General features: G+C 34.9%; 1 protein-coding gene and 1 non-coding gene across 2 annotated transcripts in view; one reads left to right on the plus strand and one right to left on the minus strand.

Annotated features, from left to right (window-relative positions):
* The window catches only part of LOC107153256 (phospholipid-transporting ATPase IB), a 97,665-nt gene that overhangs the window by 38,119 nt on the left and 49,199 nt on the right, over positions 1–10,347 (plus strand). The gene's annotated exons all lie outside the window — the stretch shown is intronic.
* Positions 18–91, minus strand: Trnav-uac. The gene has a single exon. It is a non-coding gene; the product is annotated as a tRNA-Val (tRNA).

The following is a 10,347-nucleotide window of genomic DNA, read 5'->3' on the forward strand; positions in this document are numbered from 1 at the left end:
TTTTTTTTTTTTTTTTTTTGTGGTGCTGGGGATTGAACCCAGGGCCTTGTGCATGTAAGACAAACACTCTACCAACTGAGCTATATCCCCAGCCCTCATTGAATATTCTTGTATGTTGTGAGCTCTACTGTCTGGTGGTTTCTTTTCTTCAGGGAAACATCATGTGCCCAGGATTGGAGAGCGTCCATCCAGGATCATTGTGAATCTGCTTCAGTTAAGGCCTCAGGGATTTCACAGGTCGTGGGCCAACCTTTATTTCAGTTTTTTGGCTTGGAATTCTTTTGTCCTTTGGCCCTGTGAATTCGGCATTGCATTTCTGGAGAAGTTTGGCTAGAAGATGTTTAGATTAGGTCTAAATATTAGATCTCTCTCTTTTTTAATTTGTTCTTTTTTAATCTTAATTTGTTACATATGACAACAGGATGCATTACAATTCATGTTACACATATAGAGGACCCTCTGAAAAGGAAACAAGGAAACTACCCCATTTACAATAACAGAAAAAAAATACTTAGGAATCAACTTAATGAAAGAGGTTAAAGACCTCTACAGTGAAGACTACAGAATGCTAAAGAAAGAAATTAAAGAAGACTTTAGAAGATGGAAAGACCTAAATTTGTTCTTTTTAGTTAGACATATTATATATAAGTCATTTAGAGCAGATTATGCTAAGTGAAGCTAGCCAATCCCTAAAAAACAAATGCCAAATGTCTTCTTTGATATAATGAGAGCAACTAAGAACAGAGCAGGGAGGAAGAGCAGGAGGAAAAGATTAACATTAAACAGAGACATGAGGTGGGAGGGAAAGGGAGAGAAAAGGGAAATTGCATGGTAGTGGAGGGAGTCCCTCATTGTTATACAAAATTACATATAAGAGGTTGTGAGGGGAATGGGAAAAAAACAAGGAGAGAAATGAATTACAGTAGATGGGGTAGAGAGAGAAGATGGGAGGGGAGGGGAGGGGGGATAGTAGAGGATAGGAAAGGTAGCAGAATACAACAGTTACTAATATGGCATTATGTAAAAATGTGGATGTGTAACCGATGTGATTCTGCAATCTGTATATGGGGTAAAAATGGGAGTTCATAACCCACTTGAATCGAATGTATGAAATATGATATGTCAAGAGCTTTGTAATGTTTTGAACAACCAATAAAAAAAAAAAAGAAAGAGTTGCCATCTAATCCAGCTTCACGCCAAGTGTATGGACTCTAAACTATCCCTCCTAAGTAATTAGTCAGCTTCTGCAGATAGATTGTAATGAAGGGGACTGGTGAGTGTGTAATCTATTTCTTCCTTATGGTTCTATTTTGGAGTCTCCCGTGGCGCATTCCCAATTTTTACCACAGGTCATTCATTTCTCCTACATACTGAGAAGAAATCTGGAAAATGATCTTCTGGAACAGAGTACAAGTATTATGGCAATAATTTTTCAATTAAATGGTTATATTTTAATTTTTACTTAAAATATAGGGCAGGGGATTTATTGGGAAAAGAGTAAAGATGAGTAATAAAGTCATAGGATAAAGAAAATAAGAAGTAGGTTTGCTTTTCCTAGCATATGTAATGCCGATGGTAAAACTGGGAAGAGGAGTGATTTTGAATGTTAGGGTTTGCCAGTACAGCTTGAGCTCTCACACAGTGCCTGGCTGCAGGGAGTGTTCAGGAACGTTAGGTGAATGGATGAATGAATATTGGGGTTGAAAACTGCAAGTTTCTCTGCTATTCAAGAAAAAATAGTCATGTATAAGGAAAGGCTTGGTATTGATTTCCAGGGCACATTCTCTTCCTTAAATAATAAAAAGCAGGCGGCCCATGTCGAGCCAGTTTTCTCCCATCTGGTCTTGTGTGGTTATCTGGCCTGGGTAAAAGTCACATTTTTATATTTCCGATGTACTTGAATACCTGTAGTAACAATGAGTATGATACGATGCTGTTGTTAGGATTAACAAGCCTTTAAAAGGTCAGAGTGGAAATCTAATCAATTTTAGACAGTTTAACAAAGCAAAATCACACTACTTAATAAAGTTCTATTTCTCAATGACTATATGATTTAAAAAATATAGGGTAGCATCAGTTCTCAAACATTCCATTACTATTTAGCCTGTCTGACAGAAGACAAGTTATCAGACTCTGTGATGCTAAAATGACATTGATAATCAGCAAGTGTATTGACCACTATGTCTTCACTTTCCTGACTTGATATTTTTCATTTCCCTCAGAAGTGATGAGTTCCTGAGGGTTGAGTCATGCAAGCTAGACTTCTGTGGGGCTGGGAGCTGGATCTTGCTATTCATTACAACTCTGCCATGGGAGGCTTACTCTGAGAACTAGAGGAATCATTCATTGCCAGGCGCTGTGGCACACGGCTATCATTTCAGTGGCTCAGGAGACTGAGGCAGGAGGATTGTGAGTTCAAAGCCAGCCTCAGCAATGGCAAGGCACTAAGCAGCTCAGTGAGACCCCATATCTAAATAAAGTACAAAACAGGGCTGGGGATGTGGCTCAGTGGTTCAGTGCCCCCTGAGTTTAATCCCCCCTATCAAAAAAAAAAAAAAAGAAGAAGAAGGAGAAGGAGAAGGAGGAGGAGAAGGAGAAGGAGGAGGAGAAGGAGAAGAAAGAAGAAAGAAGAAAGAAGAAGAAGAAGAATGCTCATTGAAGGGGCTTCATAAAATGGACACATACAAGAGACAAAAATAGATGAGAGGGCTGCTTAGTGTACATAGATTTTGCTTGGATGGACCTGGATTTTCATAAGATAACATATCTTTTTAGCAATCATAGCCTCAAAACAATAACAAAAAACAATGATTCTTGGTGGTGGTGTTTTTTTTGTTTGTTTTTTTTTTTTTTTAAATCTATGCTGTCAATTCTAGTTTTCTAGGTCTGGAATAACTTTACCTCATCTAGAATAGCCAAAAGTCTTGTTCTTTTGTTGTCTTTATTTTATATTAGCCAGTAGATCCTCTTATTACCTTATGACTTGTGCTAATTTCAACAATTCTAGATGATGGTATATTAGTTATATGGCCACTCTCTGAGACATGATTGTTTTGGTCTGTTATAGACAATTCCATGCCTATTGTTAGGGTCCTTCTTATTTTCAGATATCAGAGGTATTTTCTGGCCCTCTTTCTAGCTCTTGAAGCCAGCAGCCCTTCTTGGCTTCTTAAACATTTTTCAGTTAGGAATTCATAAGATATTTATTTTCTTGTTGGGTAAAATAAATTTTACCCAAATAAACAAATAAAATTTCTATGTTTGAATCAGTAGTCTTTGAATGTACAACTTAGATCATAATGGCTAAAGGAATTAACTATCAACTTGCCAAGATTTTTCTGTTGGTTATCAATTGATTGATTGATTAAAAGAGACTTTATTCTGAGACCCTCTGGCTTTATAATTCCTTTGAAATATTCATTTCAAAAACATAATAGCTTTATTGGTATATAATTAATATACTATACAAGGCACTCATTTAAAGCACATAATTCTATGGTTTTTAATATATTCACAGAGTTGTATAACTATCAAAAAATGAAAACAGAACATTTCAACCTATTCCCCAAACTCCATCCATTCACTCTGTCCCCAGTTTTCTCCCCCAGACAGAACCACTAATCTGCTTTCTATCTCTATAGATTTGCCTCTTCTGGACATTTCATATAAATGGAATTGTATGATACGTGGTCTTTAGTGACTTCCCTTCTTTCATTTGGCATAGTGCTTTCATGGTTCATCCACCTCATGGCATGTTTCAGTTCTGAATAATATTCCATTGTATGGGTGCGCAATTTACTTATCCATTCATCTGTCATAGACATTTGGGTGGTTTCCACTGGTGAACATTATGAACAATTCTGCTGAGTGCTCAGCTGCAGTCTTTAACTTGGACGCAGACTTCCATTATCTTGGGTAGATACCTAGGAGTAGAATTGCCAGGTCATATGGTAACTCTATTTATAACCATTTCAGGGGCAGCCAGACTATTTTTCAAAGTGATTGCACTATTCTATATTCTCACTCCCAGTTTATGAGTTTTACATTTTCCCCATCTTCATCAATACTTGATATTCTCTATCATTGGTTATAACCATCCCATGGCTATGAAGTGATATCTCATTGTGGTTTCTATTTGCATTTCTTTAAGGATCATCTTTTCATATCTTTATTGATATATCGTCTTTGGAGAAATATCTATTCAAATACTTTTTTTTTTTTTTGGTACTGGGGATTGAGCCCAGGAGCACTAACCACTGAACCACATCCCCAGCCCTTTTAAAAACATTTTATTTAGGGAAAGGGTCTCACTGAGTTGCTTAAAACCTCACTAAGTTGCCGAGGCTGGCTTTTAACTTGTGGTCTTCTTGCCTCAACCTCCCAAGCCACTGGAATTATAGCCATGTGCCACCAAGCCTAGCTATTCAAAACTTTTGAACCTTTTTTAATCAATAGATTTATTTTTAGAGCAGTTTTAAGCTTACAGGAAAAATAGAGCAGAATGTAGAGAGTTTACATATGCTCCTTCTCACATCAATTTTCCCTATTTACATTGCATCATTGTGGTACATTTTGTTATAATTGATGAATCAATATCAATTGTTACTATAGTTCATAGTTTATATTGGAGTTCATTCTCTGTGTTGTAGAGTTTTATGGGTATTATGGTTTGGATGTGAGATGTACCCCAGAAGCTCATGTGTGAGACAATGCAAGAAGATTTGGAGGAGAAATGATTGGGGCATAGCCTTAACCTAATCAGTGAATTAATTCCTGATGGGATTAACTGAATGGTAACTGGAAGCATGTGGGGTATAGCTAGAGGAAGTGGTACATTGGGGGCATGGCTATGAGGTATATATTTTGTATTTGTAGAGTAGAGTCTCTCTCTCTCTCTGCTTACTGATCACCATGTGAGCTGCTTCCCTCTGCCACACACTCTGCCATGATATTCTACCTCACCTTGAGCCCTGAGAAATGGAGTCAGCCTTCTATGGACTAAGACTCTGAAACCATGAGCACTCAAATAAAGTTTTCCTCCCTTAAAATTGTTCTGGTCAGATCTTTCAGTCACAGCAGCAAAAAAGCTGACTAAAACCATGGCTTTTGAAAAATTCGTAATATGTATCCATTTCTCCAATACCTTGCAAAATAGTTTTACTGTCCTGCAAACTCTGTGTATCACCTATATTTCTTCCTTCTCCTGAATCCCTGAATCTTTTTTGTCTTTAGACTTCTTTCACTTAGTAATATGCTTTTTAAGTTTCTCCCATGTCTTTTTATGACAGGACAGCTCATTTCTTTTTAGCACTGAATTATATTCCATCATATGAGTATATCACAGTTTATCCACGCATCTACTAAAAGACATCTTTGTAGCTTTTAAGGTTTTTTTTCCCTGCCACTGTGACCAAAAGACCTGATAAGAACAATTTTATTTTATTGTTATTATTTATTTATTCTAATTTGTTATACATGATGGCAGAATGCAATTCATTTCATATTTATACATACAGAGTACAATTTTGAAGTCACTGGTTGTACACTAAGTATTTTCACACCATTCATGTCTTCATATATGTACTTAGGGTAATGATGTCTAACTCATTCCACCATCATTCCTACCCCCTTGCCCTCTCCTATCCTCTCCCTCCCCTTTGCCCTATCAAAATTCCTCCATTCCTCCCATTCTCCCCCTCCATCGCCATTATAAGTCAGCATCCTCATATCAAAGAAAACATTCAGCCTTTGGTTTTTTTAGGATTTGCTTACTTTACTTAGCATTATATTCTCCCAACTCCATCCATTTACCTGCAAATGCCATGATTTTATTCTCTTTTAATGCTGAGTAATGTTCCATTGTGTATATATATCAAAGTTTCCCTATCCATTTATCTACTGAAGGGCATCTGGGTTGGTTCCACAATTTAGCTATTGTGAATTGTGCTGCTATAAACATTGATATGGCTGTGTCCCTGTAGTATGCTGTTTTTAAGTCCTTTGGGTATAAACTGAGGAGTGGGATAGCTGGGTCAAATGGTGGTTCTATTACAAGTTTTCCAAGGAATCTCCATACTGCTTTCCATATTAGCTGCTCCAATTTGCAATCCCACCAGCAAAGAGTGCCTTTTCCCCCACATCCTTGCCAACACCTATTGTTGTTTATATTCTTAATAGCTACCATTCTGACAGGAGTGAGATGTAATCTTACAGTAGTTTTGTTTTGCATTTCTCTAATTGCTAGAGATGTTGAACATTGTTTGTTGATTGATTGTATATCCTCTTCTGAGAAGTATCTGTTCAGTTCCTTGGCCCATTTATTGATTGGGTTATTTGATTTTTGTTGTTAAGGTTTTTGAGTGCTTTGTATATCCTAAAGATTAGTGCTCTATCTGATGTGTTTGTGGTAAAGATTTGCTCCCATTCTTTAGGCTCTCTATTCACCTCACACATTGTTTCTTTTGCTGAGAAGAAGCTTTTTAGTTCGAATCCATCCCATTTATTGATTCTTGGTTTTAATTCTTGCATTATGGGAGTCTTATTAAAGAAGTTTGGGCCTTCATCAAATGATGAAGATTTGGGCCTATTTTTTATTCCATTAGGTGCAAAGTCTCTGGCTTAGCTCCTAGGTCCTTGATCCACTTTGAGTTGAGTTTTGGGCATGGTGAGAGAGAGATGTTTAATTTCATTTTGTTACATGTGTATTTCCAGTTTTCCCAGCACCATTTGTTGAAGAGGCTATCTTTTCTCCAATGTGTGTTTTTGTCCAATATAAGATAACTGTAGTTATGTGGGTTAGTCTCTGTGTCCTCTATTCTGTACCACTGGTCTACAGGTCTATTTTGGTGCCAATACCATGCTGTTTTTGTTACTATTGCCCTGCAGTATAGTTTAAGGTTTGGTATTGTGATGCCACCTGCTTCACTCTTCTTGCTATGCATTGCTTTGGCTATTCTGAGTCTGTTATTTTTCAAGATGCATTTCAAGATTGCTTTTTCTATTCTTTATTTTTAATTTTTATTTATTTTTATTTATATATGACAGTGGAATGCATTACAATTTTATTCAAGTTTATTCCCAAGTATTCTATTTTATTTTTTTGAGGCTATTGTAAATGGGGTGGATTTCCTATTTCTCTTTCTGAGGATACACAAATGCCTTTGATTTATGGGTATTGATTTTATATCCAACTACTTTGCCGTATTCATTTATTAGTTCTAGGAAATTTTTGGTGGAATGTTTTGGGTCTTCTAGATATAGAATCATATCTTCTGCAAATAGTGATAATTTGAGTTCTTCTTTTCCCATCCATATGTCTTTATTTCTTTTGTCTGTCTGATTGCTCTGGCTAAAGTTTCAAGAACTACGATAAATAGAAGTGGTTACAGAGGGCATCCCTATCTTGTTCCAGTTTTTAGAGGAAATGCTTTCAATTTTTCTCCATTTAGAATGATGTTGGCCTGGGGCTTAGCATAGATAGCCTTTACAATGTTGAGGTATGTTCCTGATATCCCTAGTTTTTCTAGCGTATTGAACATGAAGGGATGCTGTATTTTATCAAATGCTTTCTCAGCATATATTGAGATGATCATATGATTTTTATCTTTGAGTCTATTGATGTGATGAATTACATTTATTGATTTCTGTATGTTGAACCAATTTTGCATCCCTGAGATGAAGTCTACTTGATCATGGTGCACTATCTTTTGGATATGTTTTTGTATTCGATTTGCCAGAATTTTATTGAAAATTTTTGCATCTATACTCATTAGAGATATTGGTCTGAAGTTTTCTTTTTTTGAGGTGTCTTTGTCTGGTTTTGGAATCAGGGTGATATTGACCTCATAGAATGTGTTTGGAACTGTTCCCTCTTTTTCTATTTATGAAATAGATGGAGAAGTATTGGTGTTAATTCTTCTTTAAAGGTCTTGTAGAACTCAGCTGTGTATACATCCAGTCCTGTGCTTTTCTTGGTTGGTAGGTTTCTGATGGTGTCCTCTATTTCCTTGCTTGAAATTGATCTGTTTAAATCGTGTATATCATCCTGATTTAGTTTGGGCATATCATATGCCTCTAGAAATTTGCCTATGCCTTTGATATTTTCTCTTTTATTGGAGTACAAATTTTCAAAATAATTTCTAATTATCTTCTGTATTTCTGTAATGTCAGTCATAATATTTTCTTTTTCATCACAGATGTTAGTAATTTGAGTTTTCTCTCTCTTCATTAGCATGGCTAAGGGTTTGTCAATTTCATTTATTTTTTTCAAAGAACCAATTTTTTGTTTGTCAACTTTTCCAATTTGTTTCTTTTATTTCAATTTCATTGATTTCAGCTCTGATTTTAATTATTTCCTCTCTCCTACTGCTTTTGGTGTACATTTGTTCTTCTTTTTCAGGGCTTTGAGATGTAATTTTAGATCATTTATTTATTGACTTTTCTTTTTTGAAGGAATGAACTCCATGCAATGAAGTTTCCTCTTAGAACTGCCTTCATAGTGTCCCAGAGATTTCGATATGTATTATCAGTGTTCTCATTTACCTCTAAGAATTTTTTAATCTCCTTCTTGATATCTTTTGCAACCCATTGTTCATTCAGTAGCATATTATTTAGTCTCCAGGTGTTGGAGTATCTTTTATTAGTGTCTAAGTTTTGATAATATGAATAAAACTCTGGAAACATTTGAGTGCAGATTTTTATAGGGACATATGTTTTCAATTCATTTGAGTGAAAACTGAAGTATAGTTTCTAGATTATTTGATGAGAATTTAGCCTTGTAAGAATCCACCACATTTTTTTTCCAAAGTGGCTTTACCATTTTGTATTTTATCAGCGATGAATGAAAGTTTCTGTTGCTCCATTGCTTGTCAATATCTGGTATTGTCAGCATTTGGGATTTTAGCCATTGTAATAGTATTTAACAGTGTCTCATTTAAATTTATAACTCCCAAATGGGATATGATATTAAGCATATTTTTATATACTTATTTAACATCTTATGTGTTCTTTGGAGAGATGCCCACTCAGGTATTTTGCCAATTTTCAAATTGTGTTGTTTTCTTACTACTGTGTTTGAAATGTTCTTTGTATATTTTAGTTACAAATTCTTTCTCAGATATGTGTTCATTGTTGAGTTGCAAGAGTTCTTTATATGTTATGAATTCAAGACCTTTATCAAAATGTAATTTTCAAATATTTTGTACAATTGTTTAGCTTTTCACTTTCTTGATGATGTCCTTTGATATGGATGAAGCTATTAAATTTTGATGAGATTTTTATTGTGTTGCTTGTGTTATAGTGTCATCTAAGAAGACTCTTTCTAGACGAATATCAAAAAAATTATTTCTATATTTTCCTTCTAAGAATTTTATATTTTAAGCTCTTATTTTTACGTAGTTGGTATATTTTAGTTGATTTTTACATGTTGTGTAAGGTAATAGTTGAATTTTATTTTCTGTTTGTAGATATCCAGTTTCCCAATATTATTTTTTGAGGAAACTATTTGCACGTTGAATTGTTTTGACATCCTTATTGAAATCAGTTGCTCATAGTCTCAGAGGTTTATTTTTGTACTCTTGCTTTCATTCCATTGAGCTATGTCTTTTTTTATGCCAGTACCACACTGTTTTGATTACTTCTTCTAGAGGATTCTTCACAGTTTTCTAAATAGAGTAAGTCATCTGTGAATAGAGATAGTTATCTCCTAACTATTCATTTTGGATTCCTTTATTTCTTATCTAATTGTCTTGGCTAGAACTTCTAAGAAGATGTGAATAGAGTTTTTGAGGATAGACATGCAGACATCCTCATTTTGTTCATGATCTTAAGGGGAAAGCATTTAATTCTGATGATAACTGTGGCTATAAGGTTAAGGAAGTTCCATCCTGTTTCTAGTTTGTTAAGTGGTTTTATCAAGAAAAGAGTTCAAGCATTCTTTTAAAATGTATGTTCTATACCTGGAATAATAAATCATTTCTGAAAATACCTCCTGCCAATTGTTGGACATTTTACATTAAAATTCAAAGTTTTAATATATAAACATTGTGAAAATATAGTGGCAGAAAGGGCACAAAAATAAAATAATACACATAGATGTCTAGTAGGATTAATTTGAGTATTTAGCATTTATAAAATTCAACTTGTCAATAAGACTAAGTTAAAGTTTCAACTTATTGTTTATACATGTGAATGTTTCAATCAAATTATTTCAGATCCTTTAGAAGAGGTAACAGCTGCAGCAGATGGAATGTCAGATAAAGAATTCAGGATATACATGCTTCAGATGATCTGGAGTATCAAGGAAGACATTAAACAGCAAAATCAGACAATGAAAGATCACTTCGACAA

This window comes from Marmota marmota, unplaced genomic scaffold (assembly GCF_001458135.2).
Source record: "Marmota marmota marmota unplaced genomic scaffold, marMar, whole genome shotgun sequence".
In the NCBI taxonomy this organism is placed as follows: domain Eukaryota; kingdom Metazoa; phylum Chordata; class Mammalia; order Rodentia; family Sciuridae; genus Marmota; species Marmota marmota.